At 40.6% G+C, this 23,058-nt stretch overlaps 1 protein-coding gene across 2 annotated transcripts in view; it reads right to left on the reverse strand.

Annotated features, from left to right (window-relative positions):
- Positions 1-23,058, reverse strand: part of HR (HR lysine demethylase and nuclear receptor corepressor) — a 418,401-nt gene that overhangs the window by 299,035 nt on the left and 96,308 nt on the right. Inside the window, exon 2 of one of the 2 annotated variants that reach the window (XM_078666365.1) lies at positions 12,928-13,014. The exons of the other annotated variant lie outside the window; for it this stretch is intronic. The gene's annotated coding sequence lies outside the window, so the exon portion shown is untranslated. The remainder of the gene's footprint in view (positions 1-12,927; positions 13,015-23,058) is intronic. 2 annotated transcript variants of the gene reach the window in all.

Genomic DNA, 23,058 nt, shown 5'->3' on the forward strand with positions numbered 1-23,058 from the left:
GGTTAGGGATTGTACAAAAATTCCATAGTGCAAATCATCCACAATCAGCAGGATTGGTGGAAGGATATAATGGCACTTTAAAACTGAAATTGGCTAAAATTCAGGCAACAACTGGTTTATCATGGCCCGACGCTTTGCCTCTGGCTCTCCTGTCGACCAGGGCAACTGTACACTCTCGAGTAGGGCTCAGCCCATATGAGATTGTGTTCGGTCGTCCTGCTAATGTATGGGGAGTTCCAAGACCAAAGGAATTTGACAGAATTGAATACCCTATGTTGATTGATTATCTCTATGATCTGACTGCTAAATTGAGTTTGATTCATCAACAGGTCTTTGAGTCTCTGCCGTCACAAACAGAGGGTCCTGGTCATCGACTTCAACCAGGGGACTGGGTCCTTGTTAAAAACTACGGACGAAAACGAAACCTAGAACCAAGATTTGTGGGCCCGTTTCAAGTACAGCTGGCTACAAGGACGGCGGTTCGATTACACGGACGTCGGAACTGGGTACATGCTACCCACACGAAGCGAGTCCCGCTTCCTCTGCCGTCGGACATCTGGATGAGAAAAGGTCTCTCTTCTTCTGAGACCGACACTCCACCACATTTCGTTCCATTCAGCGAAGCTCGGCTTGTATCTGACACTGTTGCTGACTCCTCTCAAACAATTTCCTCCACGTCAACTTTGGAAAATTTGACTGTTGAACAATCACCTGAACAATTGAACACTCCTTTGCAGTCCAATCCATTGTTTGAAGATCAGACTCGCCCTGGAAGTAGCAGATATTTTCTTCGTCCACGAACAAGCCACAAATAAAAAGATTTTTTTGTTTCTAGGTTCTACATTGCTCTGAAAACAGTGGACATTATATATTGTGTATCTTTTCTTTTTTCGTACAGCCAAGAACATTATTTAGTTAGAACCTACCATCCAGGTTGACCGTAAGGCCGTGCGGGTACTTCCTTCTGTTTAGCAGCTATCAACACAAGGTTGGTTTCTATTATCAATTTCTGGGAACTCCTGGGAATTGATAACCGCTACTCAGAACGAAGTGCGTCAAGAACGTCGCGGACGGTCGTTAGGGGATGGAATCATCATTTGAGCTGCCGAAAAGAGAAGAAATGTTGGCGCAAAGATCTACATTACAAAAAATATGTCATACAAAATGGTTTTTCTCACAAATAATCATACTGTTTCTCACCATATCTATGCTATTGGTAGGAGGAATATATTATGGGTCTCAGTTCTTATTGTCTTCTGCTACACCTACTCTTCCATCTCATGATCAATATTTCGTTTCTACTGTTTCTCCACATTCCTTTTATCCTCTGCCTCAACACGAACAAGTCAGACGTGCGGAATTCAGAAACAACTCTTTTATCCAACTCTTGCATCAGCATCAGTTAGTGGTAAACACTACCAACTGTTGGGTGTGTGGATTAATGCCACATACCATGGATAAAGGTATTCCGTACTTAGTTCTGCCTTATAGTGCACAAGGGTCAGCTCGAGCATTACAAACTATGTTTCGTAGCGCACTAGATTCCTACCCCCATCGAGAACCGCGCTCAGCAAACTCTGGTCCTGGCCCGTACCACAAGACTCTGGCAAGAGCTATTGCAGACTTAGATAGAGATATTTTTGACGCATCGCTCATCCCAGAGGAAGAGGTGCGAGCATATAGGGAACTAAGTGAAGCTGAGTACAGCTTATCAGTAGGTGAGAGGCAGCTTAAAAGCTCGCCACCGATATGGATTGTACCTCACCTTGGTAATTTCTGCTTGAAAGGTCTTGGTCGAAATCCGAGAGCTCAGTTTGGGGAGAGTGCTTGTACTGAGACGTATGTCTTGCCGACGCTCTCTTCTCCTGTCTTCCTGCCTGCCAAGGGTACCTACTTTGTATGTTATGATCGAGCCTATACGTGGTTACCTCATGACTTCTCGGGTATCTGCTATATTGCAAATCTTTTGCCTCCGACTTTCACTGTGGCCTCTGATTATCACAGGAATAGAATTGTAAGAGGTGTGGTTAGCAAAGAAGATACTTCCGGACAAGAAGCGGGAGACTTCTTTAAGGGTTTCCTACCGTTCTGGGGTCCGATGGTTAATAGCAGGAACCTGAGGCAGTTAACTCGTGTAGTAGAATCAACTGCCAACATAACTGCAAATGCCCTTGGTAATTTGACAACCGAGCTCCAAGCGGATAGATTGATGACGTTGCAGAACCGAATGGTTCTAGATATCATTCTAGCAGATAGAGGTGGGGTTTGTACAGTCATCCATTCGAGCTGCTGCATATTCATACCTGATAACGCTCCAACAGTTTATCAAGCCATCTCTAAGTTGCACAAAATTTCGGAGTCCATACACGTGGACGAAGGAAATTGGACGCTTCTGGGATGGTTTTGGGGTCTGATATCGACTTGGGGTTGGAAGATTCTGATGATCATAGGGGTTGTTGTGGCATTTCTGTTCTCATGTTGTCTTTGTGTGCAATGTGGCCCTGCCTTATGTGGCCTTTGTGCTACGACGTGTATAAGACAGCCTGTTGTCACCAAAGAGGCATTGAAGGATAGAATAATGTATCAACAACATCTAAGTGATCTGATGAGTATCGAAATCGATTATGATTCCGACTAGTGCTTGCCTACATGAGGGCAAAAGGACCGTCTGAGGTTCCGTAAAAATTATTACGATGTTCTGGGCAAAGCCGAATATAGACGAATTTGGTATCTATGAACCGTAAATGACGAGTTCGGCAAGTGTGTGTATTTTCGCTACACTACCTGCCAGGGTTCGTCTAATATTACGTGTTCTTCATCTGAACCCTCGGGTTCCATTTTAGATACGGCATCCATTTTGTTTCTTGCCCTCACGTAGTCAGCGAGCAGGTAACTGTTCGCCCCTTGACCCTCTAGTTCCCAAGCCTTGCGGAAGACGCATATTCCTTTCATGCGTCTTTATGGCCGGAGGAATGACACAGCAAAGGCAGATGGCTCAGCTTGAGGGTAATCTGGCCGTGCCGGCCTATTGTGACAGCCGTGCAGGCGATGGGATCCAACTCTTTGATCCTACGATCATGCTTCCGATATTACCCCCACACTCTTTTCTCTACACGTGTCTGACTTCCTTGCAGCTGTTCTTGTCTCTTCTTCTTTGTCATTTACAACTCTAATGGGTGTGCCTAATGGTGGGAAGATGTACTTTTACAGTTGGGAACCAGCATGACTATTGTAATTATGTTCCGGGATTCTGAACACATGAAAGCGACCCTTTTGAAGTTTACTGTGGGAACCGGATTGTAATCTTTTGTCCACATGTTATGCAATGGCAACATTCTGTATAAAAGAGAGCGACCAACGTATACAATTTGAAGCAGACTCTCAGAACCTACACACTGTTGTACTTCTTGTGACTCCTGTTTCCCTGCAGTAATAAACGCTGATCTTTGACGCCGAAGGAAGTGTCCCGTGTCTCTGTAGTTTGTGCGCCGAAACAGGTATCCCATGAAGGTTATAGGTGTTGTTCCCTGGCACCGCTGGTACTGTTAAAAGTCCAGTCCTTCAAAAATGGCACATTTTGTTTCTGAGCAGCCACTGAAAGTTTGGGGGGGGTTCGTCAAGGGGGGGTCGAGAAAAAAGGGGGGTCCCAAAACGCGTTTTTCCCATGTTAATTTCCATAGGGCGGTTGGCCTCACTTTTAGCCCGAACGGCTGAATGGATTTGCACGAAACTTGGCAAAATTGTAGGGACTGGTAGCCCGATGTGCCTTTTGTAGGTCTCAATATATGTGCTCCAGTGGATTTTGAGAAATTAACGTTTAAAAAAAGATATATATCTGTAACAGCGGACTGGGCAGCGGCCCAGGACGCGGACTTTTCGCGCAACGGAGCTTTGTGAAGCGAAGCTGATTGGTTCTCCGGCGTCTGTCAACATTCCAAACAGTCCGTAGCGGCCGCCATCTTGTCTCTCGGTAGGATCGAGAGACAAGAGGAGGTCAAAACAAAGGGGGAAATAACTATAAGGGGGCATAGTAGATCCTCGCTGACCCCCTAGGTTTGATGTGGAGGTTTTAAAAGGGCCCCGCGGGGCAAAAAAAAATAATAATAATAATAATCGAACGGCTGAATGGATTTGCACGAAACTTGGCAAAATATTAGGGACTGGTAGCCCGATGTGCCTTTGCTAGGTCTCAATATATGTGCTCCAGTGGATTTTGAGAAATTAACGTTCAAAAAAAGATATATATCTGTAACAGCGCTCCGCTTCGCGTAACGGAGGTTTGCGAAGCTGATTGGTCATTCTGTCACTGGGCTATAGTTGGGCTACATCTGGCTGATATTTGGGCTACATTTGTTTTTTTGTGTGTCTGGCGGCCATCTTTGGGCTACATTGGGCTACATTGGGCTTCATTGGGCTACATTCGGCTAATTAGCAAATAGCTCATCGCAAACTAGGAATGGTAAAGAATCGCTATTTATTCCTTAAAGTTCGCTATTTAGGAAATGCAAAAAACTTTGATGATACATATGGCGGTTCATCTCTAACAAGATAAGAAGCATAGGGATACATTTATGATGACTGGCGCATCACCAGGGATGTGTTAGTCATTCTGTGCCGCTGTTCCGTCACCTATGGTGTGCTGCATTTACAATGCGGCGCATCATGGGGCAAAAACAGCACAGATGCGTGATGTATCTGTGCCGTAAAGGTGGCGCATTGCTGGAGTTGTATCGCAAGTGTGATGAAGCTCCAGCAAGGGTCGGGGGTGCCCCTGTCGCAGGGTTTCTGTTCTCACACAGAACTGTGGACAGAGGATTGGAACCTCGGCGAATGCATTGCTGGAGTTGTATCGCAAGTGTGATGAAGCTCCAGCAAGGGTCGGGGGTGCCCCTGTCGCAGGGTTTCTGTTCTCACACAGAACTGTGGACAGAGGATTGGAACCTCGGCGAATTAGGGTGTCCCAAAACTCACGTTAGTAATCAAAAACTCCTTAGCAAGCTAGGTACAGTGTCACATTGGATATAACAAACTCTCAATGTTTAGACAATCCAGAATATGAACTTATAGTACCTCAGGATACGTGGAACTCATGAACAGTCGGTCGTTATAGATTTCTTAGAAACCAGAACATGGAGTTAAGAAGAACAGATGTGTATTTGAAATGTTTATTTACTAATGCCGTCTTCTCAGGCGTAGTACCTTAGATAATAAAAGTACACATATTATCAGTAGCAAAATTACCAGCATAGTTACTAGTACATAAAAAGTGAATGGTGATAGTATGTTAACATGCTGTAAATGAATAAGAGTTAGCAACACTTATAAGCAGCCGCGGGCCGTGGAGGGAGTTACGGTGAGGCAGGGAGGCGGGGAGGGGGAGAAGCAGGGTGGAGAATACAAGTACACATATTATCAGTAGCAAAATTACCAGCATAGTTACTAGTACATAAAAAGCGAATGGTGACAGTATGTTAACATGCTGTAAATGAATAAGAGTTAGCAACACTTATAAGCAGCCGCGGGCCGTGGAGGGAGTTACGGTGGGGCAGGGAGGCGGGGAGGGGGAGGGGCAAGGTAGAGAGGGCTCCACCCTGCTTCTCCCCCTCCCCGCCTCCCTGCCCCATCGTAACTCCCTCCACGGCCCGCGGCTGCTTATATCTCACCCTCCCTAATACACATATTATATTATTTGCTAAGAAGGTCTCTTTGTGTTGGTTTAGGGCGTGCCCATACTTTAGTGTCTTAGATTTGAAGGAATCACATCAGCATACACCAGCTCTCTCTTCATGTGAACCGCATCAACTGTTGTGTATGTGTGTTCGGCAAAGCAATATAAAACCCGCCTCATGCCCAGAATTGGCAGAAGTTGCACTTATGTTATGAGTATGAAGTCGTGGAGATCAGACCTCATAACAATTCTGTATCGTGTTGTTCTTGAAACTTTAGCACTCGCTGTACAGATATAGTTTAACAAGTAAAGCAGATAGTAGACCAATAACATATTATTCTCATGTAAACCACGATGAACTACTAGGTGGAAAGCTAAAGCAACAACTAAGTGTCGTGTGCAGAAGTTGCAAAAAAGGAAAAATGGCGTTTAAACCGGTAATGAGCCCATGCTAACTTAACACGGTGTAAAGATATCCAGGACCTAGATGACACCTCCCCATGATCCGGAAACGAACTGAATAAGATAATAGAAGTGCCATCTCATGAGAGCAGATTGCAAGTTTATATGTGGACGGTCCGCAAGGTAAAGCATTAAAAACTAGGAAAATTTAATGCTAAAGAAAAATAAAACAGCCAAGTACTTTATCGAGTCTTAAGCCAATAGGCAAGGTAAATAATAAAAACTTGACAAATAAGTCAATGAATTGTCAATGAAATGCTAGTACTCAGCATATCAAACATGAAAAAGGTCTATGACATAACTGTGTATGCAAAATAAGCTGCAACAGCCTCCAATAGGAAGTCACCGTCTTCATCCGAAAACAGTTCAGCCATCCAATTTAAAAGCGGAAAAGAACATACGTGCTCTCCCAGCACCGGATCCTCTATCGCCATCAGAGGACAGCTCGGTGGGTTTTCAAGAAAGCTCTGTTCCAAGAAAGACTGTGCTGCCGCCAGTAAATTCCAGGGACCAAGTAGTCCATGCATCAATGCCACAGCCATAATCCTTTCGCCAGGACAAACCAACTCGTGAGTAATGATAGGAGTCATCAGCTGATTAAAGTCGACGTCAGGAGAAACCGGTCCGCAGAGACACAAATCAATGGCCCAATCGAAATCACAGGTCAGGCAGTGAAATACAGGCTGGACACAGGTGAAGTAGGAGAATCGAAAAGATAATCCATATGCCGTGCTTAATATCGCCAACGGCATTGTGCCATAATATTCTAGCATGCGATTGCGGAACAGTGTCAGCAGCTGCAGGGTGGGAGGTTGCATAGGAGGGACATCCATATTTAAAAATGTAAAAAAGCACAAGAGCGTCCGCTGGTAATGCAAGTAAAAATGCCAATCGACGAAGCAGAGTGGAGAAAATAGAATGAAAGGAAGCAGGGATGACTCCAAAGATTTTCTCAAATGAAGTCACGAGACCACTGGTAACAACTTTAAAAAAGTGCGCCAGGGACTTTGTGGAGGATGCGTTAAAGATAGTCGGAAACATGTTGCTGAAATTGAAAGGCAAATCTTAATTGAAAAGGGTGTGCACCTCTGTACGGGTGTTCGCTATGTGAAGTACGAAAGTTTCACGGGCCGAACTCAAGGCCACCTCTCTCTGAGACAAAAGAGCTCTTATTCTTGCCATGCCGTTGAAACGTGTCCCAAGGTTGGTATTTGTGGCCAGATTGAAAACTCCCTATGTTCATGTGTGGGAGGAAATAGAACATTTCTGCAGCAAATAACCCGTTCACTTACTGTTACGATAAAAGGAATACTTTTAATTAACTCAGAACAATCTTCATTATTGTGCATCAAATAACTACCATTTTCCAACAACTTGAACGTGGGGATGATAGCAGGAACTGGCGTGCCTTGCAACACGCAAGCCATATTTGGTCGGTGTTTGTTGCATGAACCGTGTAACTGTATGTGCCTACACATTAGTGAATGATCTGGCGTCTCAGTGCATTCCTCTCCATTCAGATAAACTTCTTGATCATCTTTGAAACATCTGTATGTGTATGGAAGCGACCAGACCTCATGAAGAAAAGCACTACCTAAAGGTTCATAACGACCTATTGGTATATATTTCATACAATTTGAAAACTTATATAAAGCAAAAGGCAGCGTTATTAAACCGTGGATAAGGCATGTTGCCAAAAAACCCGCAATCCTCTGCTGATGATGTCACTGAGCATGTCATGAATGATGTAATATGTGACATCATCAGCAGTGGATTACGGGTAATAGTATCTCTAGTTTACTCCCCTATAGCTGTCTTTCTTTTAACATAAGTGTCTGTTTCCTTCCCTTATACTTACTGTTTTTGGTTCGCTTCCGGTTCGCGTACCGGCGAGCGAACTGGGAAGCGAACTAAGAGAAATAGAGGTTGGCACAGTTCCAAATATTGTACCAATTTTTTAATAACGGGGAGGTAGTTCTGAAAATAACTTTTTTTTTTATTTTTCTGAACATTTTTTTACTGTTTTTGAATTTTTCGGAACAGTTTTATATTTTTTTGGGTTTTTCTTGGAGGGGGCAATGAAAACGATTCATTGTAAAGGGCTCAACAGGAGCAACAAAACAAAAAAAAGAAGTATTTATTATTTTGGGCGTTTCGTACAAACTTGCATATGATAGTCAATAGCTCTGTTGATCAGAGTGATGCTTTTTTCTCCGTAGGAAATGAATCCATCGCAAAATACGCAGATGTGTTTTACATCACCAAATCTCATTTGTATATTTGGCACCATCTCCCTGCCCTCTGGTCCCGTTACTTCCGGTACAACAGATCTTCTGGCCATAATAGGGAGATTATCTAGGTCGTTCCGAAACTGTGCAGCACTGTAGTTGTTAGGATGCCACCTAGTCATATGGCGATGCATTGTGTAGTTTCCGAAACTGTATTTTTTGTCGGTCCCTCTGGACAGTCTATCTTGACATATAAGGCAAGTTACGTATCTTGCATTTACTTTTTTCTGACCTTTGGGAATTTAAAAAAATTGCCAAATGAAGTTTTCTTTCCGGTGAGACGTCCTGGGCTGCTCAGGCAAAAACTACCTCTCTTCGTGCTCGTCCTCCTGTTCCTCTTCTTCTTCTTCTTGTTGAATTATAACTTGAGCAGGTGGTCCACTCTTCCTTGGATGTGGTGGAGGTGGTGGGGAAGCACCAGCTGAAGCTACTAAAGAAGCCATTGCTCAGTGATCACAAAGGGTCTTTCTCTCACAATGATGAAAGTCAGAGTGAGGAAAGAAGGAGGGATTTTCATCATTTGGGAAAAACAAGAGTTCTCAACCAATCAAAAGTGTTCATTTTAGATTATATGACCTAGTCTTACATCATTAGGAAACCAAAAGTGAAATGAACCAATGAAAAGTGTTATTACCAAGTCACATGACTTGCTGTGTTTACGTTAAGCGCTTTGCAGGGCCTCCCGGTTTGCTTCCAGAAACCTGCGCTTTGCGACTCGCTTCGCGTACCAGTTCGCTAACGTAGTACGTCATATGACGTATCACGCGACAACGTGAAACGTCATGCGCACGGGAGGCGTCACGATGTTGTTTTGTAACGCGGCACTTGCGGTAAAGAAATGTTTACCGGCTCGCGGTCTATTTCGCGGCATCAAGGTCAGCTAACGGGAAGCTTCCCGATTTGCGAAGCGGGAACGAAGAAAAAAAAATATTAAAAAAAAAAATTATTCATAAACATATAAAATATATTTTTGGATTTAAAGAAGAATACATTTTACAGCTACAGATATTAGCTGTTAAAAAACCAATGAAATTCACAGAAAAAACCATAGGTTATGGACCATATATAGTTAGGAATTAGCATTTACAAAACCTTGAAAATTCACTGAAAAAACCATAGGTTATAGACCATATATAGTTAGGAATTAGCATTTACAAAACCTTGAAAATTCACTGAAAAAACCATAGGTTATAGACCATATATAGTTAGGAATTAGCATTTAAAAAACCTTATTTTACTCACACAAAACCATTGAAATTCCATATATAGTTAGTTGCACTAACTATATATCGCGCACCCGCAATCCACTGCTGATCATGTCACATATTACATCATTCATGACATGGTCAGTGACATCACTGATGACATCACTGATGACATCTCAAATGACATCACTGATGACATCACTGATGACATCTCAAATGACATCACTGATGACATCACTGATGACATCTCAAATGACATCACTGATGACATCACTGATGACATCTCATTTGACATTACTGATCACATCACTGATGACATCATTCATGTGATAATACGATAAACCTCTTCAGACTCTAATATAACCTTAGATACACTCAGTGTAAACAGACACTCATAGACTGTCACTCATCCATGGAGTTACTCAGACACTTAGTCAGTCATGCAAAGAATCAATCACACCTCCATTTCCTCAACTATACAGTTATACACACCTTACTTATTCAAACATATACTAAAACATATTTACTCACTTATACAATCCTGGATACAAGTTCACAATGATCCATACAGCCACTCACACATTCACTGGCTCTTATGCACAGTTATTTATATATGGTAACTCTCACATGTACTGTGTTTTACATATGTACTTACTTTGACATGTAGCACTGAGATATCCATTCACTCACCAATACACTCATGCACACAGTCAACCGCCCATACAGCTGTTTCCACATGCACTTTTGAACCCATACATCCAGTCAATCAACTGCTCACACATCTATGCAGAGAGTCATACACCTCCCAGCCACCCACACACGCACTCAGTCTCCCATACAAATGCTTGGGCAACCAATCAATAACCCATACAGTTAATCATATAGCTAATGATCAACACATGCAGCAGTTTACAGAACAACAGACATAATGATGCACAAATTAAGACAGTTTAGTCACTAACCCATGCACTCAGTGAGACACATTTAATCAGTCACTCATACAGTCAGCCATGCCCCTACTAAATCCTTCATCAAGACACTTATACATCCATTCATTCTTCAATATGTAAGACATATTTTAACTTTACAGAATTATACAGTCACTGGATGACGTCATCAGTGATCTCATCAGTGATGTCATTTGAGATGTCATCAGTGATGTCATCAGTGATGTCACTGACCATGTCATGAATGATGTAATATGTGACATGATCAGCAGTGGATTGCGGGTGCGCGATATATAGTTAGTGCAACTAACTATATATGGAATTTCAATGGTTTTGTGTGAGTAAAATAAGGTTTTTTAAATGCTAATTCCTAACTATATATGGTCTATAACCTATGGTTTTTTCAGTGAATATATATATATATATATATATATATATCATGTCATCAGTGATGTCATGAGTGATGTCACTGACCATGTCATGAGTGATGTAATATGTGACGTCATCAGCAGTGCATTGCACGCGCAAGTTATAGTGAGTCCAACTAACTATAACGTTGGAATTTCAATGGTTTTATGTGAGTAAAATTTCCACCTAACTATAACTGGTTTGAAACCTATGTTTTTTTCAGTGAATATATATATAGATAGATAGATAGATAGATAGATAGATAGATAGATAGATAGATAGATAGATAGATAGATAGATAGATAGATAGATAGATAGATAGATAGATAGACATGTATTTTTTATTTTGGGTTCTGTAGTTTATTGGGGTTTTGCATGGGAAGGGCTTTTATAACAAATATGAATTATGTTGCGCGTTTATTGATGTTTAAGTTAAGTGATTTAATTAATAATAAATTATTAAATGGTTTCATTATTTAAGTAATTGTTATTAATGTATTAATATTTTCCCCAATGTTTGATTTTTATTGGGGGGATAGAGTGGGTAGTATTTTAAAATAAATATTGCAATATGTTAATTATTAATTAGTTAACAATTTGCGTTTTCATTGTATTATTTGCATTTTTAATTCATTTGTTAATATTTAATCAAACTGAAATGTTACATTTTTTATTGGAGATTATTATTTTATTATTATTTTAAAATCAATTGATTTATTAAGGAAATAATATTTTTTTCATATACTTTAGTACTAATATTTTATATTTGTTTTACAAAATATATTTTTTGTAAAATATTTTAATACACACATCGGAGCTAATGTAAATGAAATGTATGTTTAATGTATTTAAAATGAAATATTAATGATTTATATATGTTTTAAATTACTGTGTTACAGTTAAAAGTTTATAATATTTAATCTATCTCGTTTTGGATTCAGAATTTCAAATATTTTCTTCCAAAAACCTTTTATTAAATAAAAGTAATGTTTACGTTGGTGTATTTTAAATATTATCATTAACAAGCTAAAAGGTTTGCAATAATATGATGTTTTAAAAACAGAGATGTAGTAGTACATTTAAACATTGAAATTATACAAGATTTTCTATTGTTTGTGTGATAGGAATACTAAATGTAGGTGAATGTTTTTAGAACTAGAGTTGGAGATGCGCACCATTATATACACTTTTCCCAGTTTTTGAACCACAAGAGTTAGAATAGTAAATGTGCCTTTCCCCCAAAATATATGCAGTGTACCCAATGTTAGTTGTACTGGAATTAGAATAGTAAATTTGACACCCCCAAAGATATGCATTTACACAAACGTAAGAGGGTCTGGAGTTAGGATAGTAATTCTGACACCCCAAATATGTGCACTTACCCCAGTGTTGCTAGGATTGGAATTAGAATAGTAAAGAGGGAGCAGGTTTTCCATTCACAATTTCATTTTACAGACCAAAGATCCCAGAGGAGCTCCTCTGAGATTTCCAGTTGCATAGAACCTATGGGTTTACTTTGACTAGAGACTGAGCGAACAGACAGATCATGAAAGTAGGGAATAATCAATATTTCAAATAGTCCGAACTTCTTTATGTCGGTGTCGTCTCCATTAAACTTCCTGCTTGCCAGGTTATTAGACTACCAGCAATCTTCGGGCTCAAAAAGGGGGGTCATATTTCCTAATCACTGATTTATCTATACTCAGTAGCGGCCCGTGGTGGGAGTGCTGCTGGCCGCTGACGTGGGGTGGGGGAGGGGCACGGTAGGGGGTAGTAAACTATGGATAACGGCGGATTAGAGGTAAATAAACATATAAATAAATAAAACGAATTTCGTTGCACACGATGCATCGCCAAATGCGATGCTGCGCGTGCAACTAAATTCCTTGCCTCATCTTTGCCTCATCGAAAACTAAAAAGACACTAGAAGTGGATGGACATTAGCTTACCTACGTGCGATGATCGGGAATGCCTTGCTCACTTCACTCCAGAATACTGAGAACTGTTGTGGGTTCAGGAGGGCCCATAAGTCAGACCTGTTCAAGAAAGAAGATCAGTTAGAATAGATAAGATGGCAGATTGTGCACTTCAAAATGCCCGCTGGTTGTGCCAGAGCTTTGAAGCAACTTTGAAGATATATCATGCTTGGTAAATCATTTCATATTAGCATAAGATACCAGAAAAGACTCCAATTCAAAGGGGACACTTCCTGATTAGGAGCACTCATTGTGCTCCCCTTTCAACATCCATGGGAATTTTCTCCCAGGTGAGTTAGCGAGTAACAAGTGAACCTCTGGTAGGAGGGAGTACCCGTTTTTCTGGGATTGGACTACCAACCTCTCCTTATGTAAATCAAGGGTGGCCACCTCAATACTCAACCATTTTCCTACACTGTAGGTGTGTGGGGGAGGATACAAGCTTCAGGCTGCATGCCTGGGATGCCTGGATTCAGTGATGTATGCATGAGGGGCCATGTTTTCCTCTTCTGAGGTACCTCCCCAGCCTTTCGTGTCTCTGTGTTATGACCCAGGTTGCCCTGGTTCCTCATTTGGTCCATAAGATTTCCTTTGTTTCATGGCTCCTGCCCCTAAGCCCTGTTTCCAACAGACAATGTTGTGAAACTGCCTAAAGTTGAGATGGAATCCACATAACGCCCCCCCATACAGCCAGCTCTAACACAATCCAGTTTCCCAAGGTACCAGCTCAGAAAATAGCCCTCAAATCTGTCTTGTCTCTCATAAGCTACTGCCAGGACTATCAAGGATAGTACTATTCAAGGTGAACAGCTCACTCTGTGTCATCATGGACATTGATGTCAGTACTTGATGTTTCACCTACAAATTATTGCTAACAACAATTTTCAGCCAATAAGGTCAATGAACCAAAACTAAGACTACAACACCCACAATGCATTAAGTTGTCACGCAGAAGCCTAATACATGAAACTATGTCTATGATGGAGGTGGCCACCCTTGCACCACCACACTCCCAAACTGATTATGTAAAGAAATCCCTGGGACCTGTGTGCTGCTACTCCTGAGAAAGTTTGACCAGATCAGTTTTTCCTACCATCTAGTTCGAACCTGAGAAATTGTGTGCTAAAGACCTCTTGCCTGCCAACTGAGAGCTGCCTGGAGGAGACAGAAGTACTGTCTGCCCGAGGAGCCAGTAAGAGTCTGTAACTACCTATCTGTTGTGCTTCAGTGACTGTGGATGCTGCCTGCATGAGGCACAACCTACAGTGGAGGAACAAGCCTAAAAGTCCATACGGGAGCTTCTGTGATGACCAAGAACGTACAAGAAATATAACTATGAGATGTGATCTCCTAATCTCCCTTGGAGTAAGCCTTGAATGCTTCACTATTGCTAATACTGTAGAGTCAAGGACACTGACAGAGTCATGGACAGTGCTTAATTTGAGCCAGTGGTTTCCTGTGCTCAGCACTGGCATTAAATTGTCAACACCGGTGCTTGTGACAGTCTACCACAAGGTGGGGCTGTCTGGTTAATTTATTGATGACCACAACATCAGGTAATTTTTAATTCAATATACATTAAAACGACTATTACCTGCCATTCCAATAGCTTTGGGCGCCTGTAATAGTCTGAATTTTCACACTTGTAGGAGTGTTATGGTTAGTAGTTGTGTTGTTACTATCATTGGCAACATAACAGGGGCAATGATTGGTGCAAGCTGCAGTGGTGTTCTGATGAGAGCCCTGGCACTTTTTTTATTTTTATTTTACAAATCAAGCATTGGTCATGGATAACCTTTGCAGTTATCAGCAGGCAACTGGAATAAAAACACACAACCAAGCGATGATGCTGCCCAGTACTCCAGATTTAACCATGACCTAGACACAATGCCTCACATATCCAATTTATTGTACATTTTCCTGCCTGAGAGATTTAAGTCGTAGTGTCCTATGAGTCAATTGATTGCAGTTTGAGAGTGGTTTGTGTTGAATGTACTCTACATTTGTTGGCAGTTGGTGACTGGGACGAAATAGAAAGGGAGAAAAGAGTTCAGCTCCCAGTGGGGCTTGGAATGCTTACTTAACTGTGTTATGTTGCATGTCAACAGATGCTCTTTGTACATGACTATATGGATCAGTGACACAATATAGAAAATAACATCGGAATACAAAAATATTGTGTCAAAAATATCGATTACAAAAGTATTGTGTCCCTATACTTGTAAGTACAAAAATATCGACGATGGCACAGCAAACGCTGGTTTGGTTCTTATATTAACTGTTAAATCTGAGTAGTTCAGTTGTGCTTTCTCAGACAGTCCTACTCACACTTTTCAGAGACGTCTGAAGTAGGAAGGGATATCTGCCTCAGCTGAGCAGGTACACCCTGTGTATTGGCTGGAGGTTTAGACAAGCTTGTAAGGATTAAAGGTTCCCATATTGTGCTAAACCCTACCTCCTAAACCTTTACTTTCTTCTCCTTTCAAAATGACTGAAACTGCAAGTAGCAGTGGAAGTACAGAAGGAGACGAATTTGCTAACGCTCTTAAAATTACAGAGAACTGCAGACAGGCAGTAACTTTGAAATTGTGGCCATGTTACTTTTGTGATTGAGGCACACAAGGTGTTTTGATAGAAGGTATTCTATTACTTGGTAAAATTCCCGCCTGCAGATCCACAGACACATTTATTTCACGAATGCATTGAAGTGGATCCACTGGAAGAATACATCACTTATGAGGACATTGAAGTTCCATTAACTTACTAGCAACATAAAAATTGGTTTAAAGGCGCCCTCAATTACACAACTTCGGTCATAAGACTCGGTCCGCTCAGCATAGGAGGAGCGTCATGGCCGGTCTTATGACTTACACTCCACATCCTGAGCAGGGCCGGACTGGCTACCGGGCGTTTTGGCATGCTGCCAAGCTGGGGGCTGATTGCACTGCGGTGGGGTCTGATTTAGTTCATGGAGACCTGCATGTGCATTGAAATAAACAAAGCAAAACACATTTTTGTCAGCAAATGCAGGTCCCCATGAACTAAATCAGCCCCCAGCTCGGCAGCATGCCAAAACGCCTGGTAGCCAGTCCGGCCCTGATCCTGAGACAGACACACTCCAAGTAGAGGAAGTGCATACACTTTACAAATAAGTAGTCAGGCTAAATAAATATGTTGTCCAGTTCGTCATGCGAACACTCACAGTACAACCTGCGAGATCTGATCCACCTGGTACAGTCCAGTCCAGTCCCAACACACACAAATAATTAGTCCACAGACACTAAAAGCAATAATGGGTACGTTCCCATCAAAAAGGGATATAACCCTATTAATCCCTATTAATTTAGAACAAATATAAAAATCTTACTATGAACACTATTAATTAATCCTCCCAAAAATGTTATATAAAACAAAAAAAAGAAATTAAACAATATCGATTATTAAAACAATTAAAAATTACTTATTGATTACAATTGTTTTACATTAATTTAGAACTTAATTAACTCCCCACACTATACTCCCACAATCCTAGCAGCCCACACTTAAAATATGACTAAAATAAATAAGTATAACACAATTTATATAATTAATAATGAATTAACTAATACATTAACAATTAATGTTATGTTATGTTATGTTATTATGTTATGTTATTAAAATTTGTAGAGCGCACTTATACCCGTAGGTGTCTTGGCGCTATGTAATTATTTCTTAATAATTACTTAATAAATGTCCCACTCTATACCCTTACAAACCATGCAAGCCACAACTAATATAACATATAGCTCAAATAAATCAATATTACATATTGCACATAATGAATTAGCAATGACATAATTAATAATAAATATATTATAGTTAATTATTACTTAATTAACTTCCCACCCTATATACTTACACACCCAAAAGCCCACACCTAATATATAACTAATATGTAAAGTTATTACACAATTTGGATAGTTTATAATCAATTAAATAATTAATATTAAATTAATAATTCTTTTTTAATTATTACTTCATTAACTTCCCACCATATACGCCTACAAACCCAGCAGCTCACACCTAAAATATTACTGAAAAATATAAAAATCACACAATTTACATAATTATTAATCAATTCAATAATTATTAATACATTTATAATTAATTGTTAATTACTTATTACTTAACTAACTTTTCACCCGATACCCCTATAAACCAAGCAACCCGCTAGAACACTATAAATTACTATTAGCAATTAAATTAAAAATTATAAATCACCTAAAATTACAATGTATATTTAAAAATATTGCTAATTATTCAAACAATAATAACACGTAATTAATATATGAACTAAAAAACATTAAATCAATTACAAAACAATATTTTTTGCAACAATATTTTTGAAACTGATATTAACGGCAATGAGATTCTTAATAATGATATAATCTAACTGTAATAATTGATATTATGGACAATGATATTTCGCATAAAGATATTTTGTTTCATGACAGTTTTTTTCTGATATTTCATATCTCGATATTTAAAACTCAATATTTTGTCCAAATACGGACTATGGGCCAGATGTAGGTAAATCTGATTTACCGACTCTAGAATACCGAATTTTACCGATTCAGTATTCTAGATTCGGTAAATCAGATGTAGGTAAAAATTTGGTAATTTTTACCGAATCTGTATGATTCGGTAATTACCGAATCGGTATTGACCGATTCGGTAATTGCCATTGATTCCATAGGAATCAATGTCAATTACCGAATCGGTAAATACCGATTCGGTAAAATTACAGATTTTGCAAGGGGAACAGGGTGTCACTTTGACACCCTGTTGCACCCCTGATTTTGGCATGTGTGCCATGTGACACACATACATGCCCGTATGTGTGCCACATGGCACAGGTGTACATGCACAGATGTGCATGTACACAGGAATTCGTTATTTACCATGCAATAGTATTACATGGTAAATAATGACTCGGTAATGGCCTGTGGCACTGTTTGAAGTGCCACCTACATCTGGATTTACCGATTCGGTAAATTTACCGATTCGGTATTTTCCAGAATCGGTAAATTTACCGAATCGGTAAATATACTGATTCTGTAACTCTAAGGCCCCCTACATGTCAAACACCAAACACCGGTCGGTAACGGCCAAAATCGGCCGTTACCGACCGGTATTTGGCCTCATACATCTGGCCCTATATCTGCAAACATCCTTTGCCTCTGTCCTGTACACTGTTTTTCATTGCACAGTTTCTGGCTACCTCACGTCATTCATTTTGTTGGTGCGTACACAAATGTCTACAGCCCCAGTACAGCAAAGAGCTAGTAACAGATATTGGTGGGTGTAGGTTGTCACTGAAGGAACAAGGTTATTTGATAAGTTTAAAAGTACATTATTATTACCTCTCTGCACTGCTTGATTATGTTCTTATCTGTGTTTGGATTTTTAATAGGGGAATACAGTTGTGTATTATAGCTTCTTTTGCAGAGCCTACTGACTACGCTTGGCAGCTTCCCATCCAGCCACTTCTGTGGCTGACTTACTATTTGTGGCCAATGGGACTCAAGGCTGGTGCAACATTAGTAATCACCCGGACACCCCTCACCCGGAAACTTTCCCTGTGGCATTGCTGTGAAAGATGTGTTGAGCGGTCTACTATATTGCATGTATTATATTGTATAACAAGTATATATAGGTAGATGTGGAGCTAAGACAAATAATTCTATACTTCCCATGACGATATAGTGATTGGCAATGTACTGGATGCAATATTATTGTAGGTTGACATTATCAACCAGTCAACCAGGACAAATTGTAGTGCAACCAGTGGGGCCGGCTCTACAGTTTGTAGTTTGCCTATCTTCATGGACTTTTTTTGCAAGGAGGTCTTCAACAGGAAAATAAGTGAGACACATCTTTTTTTCAACCCCTAGCTCTTTGAACAGGGAAGGGAGAGCATGATTTTATAGTTTGAACGATTATATATTTCCTAATTTTAGCTACTTAATGCTTGAGTGTTGAATTGTGAACCTTGCTAGTGGCTATAGAGAGTGAGCAAATACATACATTTATAAACAGTACAAGGGAACAGCTCTGCCAAACCAGCCTCCTAAGGGGACCAGATATGTACTGTGATAAAGACATGGCTGATGTGGACAACATTTCAAAGTAAAATATTTATTTGAACTTTTGCATGACACAATGATGTGGATGGGCTTGGAGGAGGGCACTCCTGTATTCCACCTAAATATTGTTTAAAACATATTGCGCTGTCATAATATTGTATATTCAAAGTGATGCGTCAGCTGTTTACACATTGCTGTTGCCCTGATGCTGCAGACGCGGGTCGCGCTGTTTCATACTATTGCTCAAATCGTGATAATATCATTCGCACCGCTTGGAATTAAACCGGAAGTTGACATCTGGATCTCTCACAACCAGATCTAAACATCATTAACAATAAGTGCCCGAATACAGTTTAAAGGCCTGGATCCAACTATCCTGTAGCATCCTGTCAAATTAACTTCGACCAATACCACTGACCGCTAGGCAGTGTTTTTTGCATTGTTTCTTTGGGGTCATCACCTTTAATGCTCACAATGAAGTCCTGATGATGGTCTTATGAAATTGTTCCCAAAGACCGAAACGTCGACCACAAAGTCTAATTCTGCCTGATTTTCATTTATCATCATTGATTTTCATTTATCTTGTTGATTTGAAATCATTGTTTTAATATCGTTTAGCAGTTTTGACTTTCTTGGAGCTCTACAGTAGGAGAATATAGGATGCTCCTCGTTTATCCCAAATGCATTTTCAAGTACCCTTTTTATTGATTGTAAAGAAAATAATAACCTTTTGACTAAAAACCCTGGTTTATGTGTGTTTCTTCATATTGTTAGTGTGGTAACAATATTTACTTTTGCTTTAAGTATAATTTAAAAACTCAGCCACCAATTGACATCAGTGTTGGTAATTGATTCATTCACCTCTCACTGTGGTTTTAACTTTAACTTTAATTTTCTTCTCTTTAATTGAAATTGTTCAAATAAAATCCCTTGCTGGCACATCACTTTGAATATATATCTTGCCCAAGCCCGCAAGGGTTGATTGGGTTGCTCACTCATTTTAGTCATAATATTGTGGGAAAAATATTGAGGACCATAATATCAGCAACGTTAGAATATAAAGGTAACAATAGGTTTACTTTATTTAACTCCACATCTAATGTACATTGACAATTAGATCTCCAGGGTGGGTAGATGTGGAATTAAGAATAGTACATCTAGATTACCTATGTACACCTACCTCTTCGATATTTTGTTCCCTGATATTTGGCCACAGTATTATGGCGTGATATTTAAAAAAAGAAAAATGTGATATACAAAGTGGGTACTCTGTCCCAGATGAGACAGGGTTGCTGGACCCAGCACTTCCTTTCTGACACGTATTGAGATTTGGTATACTCCTGCAATCTGATGTGCTCAAGGTGGCCAATGAAGTATAACAGACGTCACATTTCAACCTTGTGGTCAATTGGAGGACCAGACATCGTCATCAGTGTGGCTACCCAATTCCAGTGCAGTTTTGGGGTTGGGACACGAAGCTCTTGATTTGGTTCCAAGCTGCAGGCAGATCAAGCGCTCCATGTCCTCAGTCTCTGGCCAAGTTTGCCATGTTTACTGAACCCTTTGGCATACAATTGTTCAAACGTCTACCTTCACCTACGTCAAACCAATGTTGATGACATTGTGAAAGGTAGAAACAGAACATTCTTCACTCTTTGTTTGCCGCAGATCCTTGATGACGTACACTGTCATCCTGCTTTTGAATTTGGCCTTTGGGACATTGAAAAAGCTGCCACGGGTATGAATCCAGATTGCATACGCAGTGCCAGGCCGGGCTTGAGCTGTCCAGCCCCTCCAGGAAGGCCAGGACAGGTTTCAGCCTTTAGTTCGATGATGAAGCGTGCATGCGTTGTTGGTCATCTACAAAGTACTAATAAGGGCCTGTCACTGCTATGTCAATTACCGGTGGAATAATCCATAACTGGAGTTGAAGCTCATTTGGGCCCAACACCCCCTCTTGAAGTATATATATTAGCTCCGCCAACCACTAGGCCATCAAGAAGACTGCCGCTGGGTCTAGTCCCAGAAGTCCCCATGAACTTCCACAATCCTTCTTTCTCAAACAAGTCACAAATCATCCATGAGTCGTTCATGGCAGCTGTGGAGAATTCTACACCAGAATGTCTCTGTATTACTTGCCTGGAGAGCAGTTGCACAGATTCCATGGCTCTCTTCACGGTGTGCCTGTGATTCCACCTTCCAGAGCTCCAGTGCCTTCCTTACTCATCCTCCATCTCCAGCCAGTCTGCCAGGAGCTGTAGGCAGAAACTGCGACACTCCTGTTGCTGGGTGACATCATAATTGTGCTCCAGGAAGAATGGAATTTGTGTTTTTCTCCAGTTTAAAGGGACCCGCCCGAAAATTAATTTCACAATATGTCTCAAATCCCATGGCAATCATAAAGTTGACAGTCTTGATCCACCTATAACAGTGCTTGCCAGACCTTCCAATGATCACACAACCAGCCAATGAGAGCAAGTAATATGCTCTTAAGATTGCGAAGATGGGACATGAAGAAAGGAAACCGACAGGCTTTCTGGAATAATGGCTTCACCACTGGCGGATACAAAAAAAGGATACAGATGCAAAGAAAATCAGACCGTATGACATTCCCAAAGATCGGTTTGGTGGGTCTGTCTCGCAATTCAACAATTATAAACTACATTTCGAAAGAAATATGTTGGGTACCAGAAAAGGAATGTTGTTCTAGAATCTATGGACTGTCTGATTGGGTTTGAAAGTACCAGTGAATATTATCATTATAGCTGCGAAATTTATGATACAAACAAATGTTGCATTACAAGAAATTTGCGAAATTTCTCATAGTTTTTTTCCACAGATGACTGATTCAAGCAGAAAACAGAAAAAGTACAGTAGCAAAATGGTTTGAGGAGAAAATGTTTCGTAGGACATGCTCTCCATATACCAGTTACCATGATGGCATCTTGCATTTTAAAACTGATGTTCCCCATGCATTCAATGCTCACATTTTATTTTTACAGAGTTTGATATAGCACGAACTTGACCCAAAGGTATAGGGTATCAGAGCGCTTTACATAGCACCAGTTGCGGTTACGAAGACACATTTCTTTTTTCTTTTGTAAGTTACGGGGAGGATAAGTGATTTGCCCAGAATCACAGGATCTTCAGCCTCGTTGCCGAGACTCGAACTCAGTTCCCCAGATTCGTGGTCGACCGCCCTAGCCATAAGGCCAACTCCTCTCCCCTTTATATACTGCAGAGTGCATTTCACACAGCCATACTCGAGACACCATATAAGATGGATGTGCCTTCTTATAAATAGTGGCACATGGACGAGAGTGAAGTTTCCAGCATGGTGCACAAATGCTATTTTGCATCTGAGTGCTGATAAGAGAAAAGTTTGAAAGCACAAAAAGGGAGGTGATCATAGGGAATGTTGCCACAACCTCAGAAGAGGATCAGAAAGGGCCTAGGGGATTCATTTAAAGAAGTATATTTATTGGGAGAGTTGGATGTCAACAAGTTTGTACAAACTGAGAAGTTGGGTCAAAGGGTGGATGGTCAGTACAATTGAAGTAATGTTAATGATTCAGAACCTCTCTTGGGACAACTGTGAATCATCCGCGACGGAACTCTTAAGATGTAAACTCCCTAACCTTAACTACTAATTGCTTTGTACAGCAAGTATCAAGGTTCAAGAAACAAGAGGATGAACAGAAACCATCACAAGGAGTTCAGCAAGGAGGACTCCAGAGGTGGAGCTCCAGAGATGTCCTAGTAGAACACAACAAAAAACAAAATCCCAGGGGGAATCGCCAAGGGGGGTTGGAATGGATAGGGTCTGAGGCTGCTTGGATTGTCAACGGATGAGCTACTTGTGGCCTAATGGCTAGAGCTGCCGACCTCGAAGCTGGTGAACCGGGTTTGAGTCTCGGCAGTGATGCTCAACATCCTGTGATTCCACGCAAATCACTTACAGGCACATGCATCAATATTG

The sequence above is a fragment of the Lissotriton helveticus genome, chromosome 11, assembly GCF_964261635.1.
Source record: "Lissotriton helveticus chromosome 11, aLisHel1.1, whole genome shotgun sequence".
NCBI classification, from domain to species: Eukaryota; Metazoa; Chordata; class Amphibia; order Caudata; family Salamandridae; genus Lissotriton; species Lissotriton helveticus.